Below are 2,445 nucleotides of genomic sequence, written 5' to 3' on the forward strand. Positions count from 1 at the left end.
CTGACACCCAGTCTCTGACCATCCAACACTGACAGAAGGTTCCTGAAGTGTCATCGTCTGATGTGTGGGGTCACCGACCAAGTGTAGGTGTTTGATGAGTTGTGAGTGAGAATGTGTTGAATGAGCACATTATATCTGTTTTATTTAACATGTACATAAACCAAAGTGTTAATTACTGAGCTTCAGGTGCTGGTGGGCATTTTCCCCAAGAAAGCAAATGAGCATATTCTCCCCTTCACTTTTGGTGAAGCTAAGAAAAAGTACATCGCTTTGCTGTATTTCCATCTGTCACTTTCCGCCCAACACTGCTTATCAACACTTACAATCAGCAAGTGTCTTACTGATAATGACTTGCGTCTTGCTGATAGTAATGCAACATGGCTGACATTCTCTTACAGCTTCCTCTTTGTACACATTGGTTATAGTTAGCAAGCATAAATGTGGGCTTTGTTTGGGCTTCAGTTCATAAGCCATGGACAAAAGTGTGCTGCTGGTCCTGCTGTGTCTGCAGGCTCTTCTGCTCATCACAGCCTTCAATTCTACTGATCCAACCACTCTGGAGAGAAATGATCTTCAGCAACAGGCTGTTGTGGTAAGAAGATTCAATGCTGGTCACTGACTGTATCAACTGATTCACATGGTGTTTCCTTGTTGGACTGTTTGGGTGTGAATGTCAAACATGTTGCTGAGAAAGAGAGATACAGTATGAAAAGTAGCTCTGTTTGGATTTGCAATCATTTCTATCCACAAAGATTACAATTTAAAATGCATAATGGAACCGTCAAGGTGATGTTCTGTGTGAAGTAACGCACTTTGTCACTATAATGCTCATTTTGTCTCACTGTAGGCGAAGAATTGGACAAGAAAATACAAATCAAAGGAGAAAAAGCCCAAACATGGAGGATGTCACGGGAATCCAGGGGCATGTGGCTTCCCGGTAAACTTGTTTGACTCTGAGTGTATTTTCCTTCCCAACATAACTTTATTTGTGCTTCATGTAGAGACAAACTGAGAGAGATGTGATTTACATGCAAACATAGACTTTCAACAAAAGACACAAAAGGATACAAGTTTTATTTCCTACATTTTCTTAGCTGCATCTGTGTGTATAAAAAATGAGATGATACTTTTCGTCAACCTTGGACGTTCTACAGTGATTATCGCTGAAGAAAATGTGCCAAATGCTCTTGTGTCTTAGGTTTCTGGCAGCTGTATTCTTTGTCAAATAGACAAAGTAAAACGTGACACTTACAGCTGAGTTAGTGTCATGCATGTGGGATAAAGAGTTTTACGCAATAAGACACACTTTAATTGAAAGTCTGCAGAAATTAACCACAATGAACCTCAAGGGGGGCTGGTGTTTGCAATAGCTTCCTTTTATGTAAATTGCAGAAGTTACACTGTGTGTGTGTGTGTGTGTGTGTGTGTGTGTGTGTGTGTGTCTCTCTCTCTCTCTCTCTCTCTCTCTCTCTCTCTCTCTCTCTCTCTCTCTCTCTCTCTCTCTCTCCAGGACCAGTAGTGTCTTGATGGTATATTGGAGCAATACACCGACACCATGTTCCCACTTGACAACCAACTAAAAATCACCCCAAGAACAGATCTCATCACAGAAAATGATACTGCTTATTGTTTCATAATTGTTGCGTATGTTTTCTATTTTGGATGTAAAAGTATAGTAACCTACTTTTTCCCCCACAACCTTGTAATTCGTTCTCTTCCTGCTGATCTTATCTAACCTCAATGAGTTGCTTGTTTCGAAATCAGAAGCAGATCATGACACATACACTTACAATATTAAGGTATCTTCTGAGTCACCAGCCCTCCTAAAGCTCCCTAACACTTGATATCTCCTTTGTTTCATCTGTAGATACATTTTAAAAAGTGTAAAAGCAACAGTTTCATGGGGGAGGTTTGGCTGAGAGCATCAACACTGTGGAGTCTCCGCTTTAATGACAAATTGGCATGTTTACACAGACTGATCAAACGAGATACACTGTGTTAATTAGTGAGCTTTAGAGGTGTTGGTACTGTAGGTGGATTTTGTTTCTTACCTTTGTACAGAGTGAGGCTATAGCTGTTTTCACCCTAAGCTAACTCTCTGCTGGTTGTAGCTTTTTATTTACCACAGAGAAGACGGTGGTGTCAATCGTCAGTCTTCTCATGTAACTACTGCTTTATTATTCATATCAGTTAAATAAATGTATCAGCTAAATTAAAAGATTCAGGTCTTTAGAGATACCCTGTGCTTACAAATGTCTGCTTATGATCTGATGTTTCAAGTGCTTCATAATGCAGCCACAAGATGGAGCCAGACAGCCTTGTTTTTTATACCAACAGCAGCACTGTTTTGTGTTTTGATGTAAAGTAATTTGGTTTAAATAAAAGTCCATGTGGAGTGCATTGTCTCTTTACTGTCCATTATCACACTGTTACTGCTGTTACATG

General features: G+C 39.9%; 1 long non-coding RNA gene across 1 annotated transcript; it reads left to right on the forward strand.

The window, feature by feature from the left end:
* The first annotated feature begins 457 nt into the window (after window positions 1-457).
* Window positions 458-1,762, forward strand: LOC126382837 (uncharacterized). Its single transcript, XR_007569096.1, has 3 exons — window positions 458-592; window positions 848-937; window positions 1,511-1,762. It is a non-coding gene; the product is annotated as an uncharacterized LOC126382837 (long non-coding RNA).
* Window positions 1,763-2,445: the final 683 nt, after the last annotated feature.

Source organism: Epinephelus moara, chromosome 21 (assembly GCF_006386435.1).
Source record: "Epinephelus moara isolate mb chromosome 21, YSFRI_EMoa_1.0, whole genome shotgun sequence".
NCBI classification, from domain to species: Eukaryota; Metazoa; Chordata; class Actinopteri; order Perciformes; family Serranidae; genus Epinephelus; species Epinephelus moara.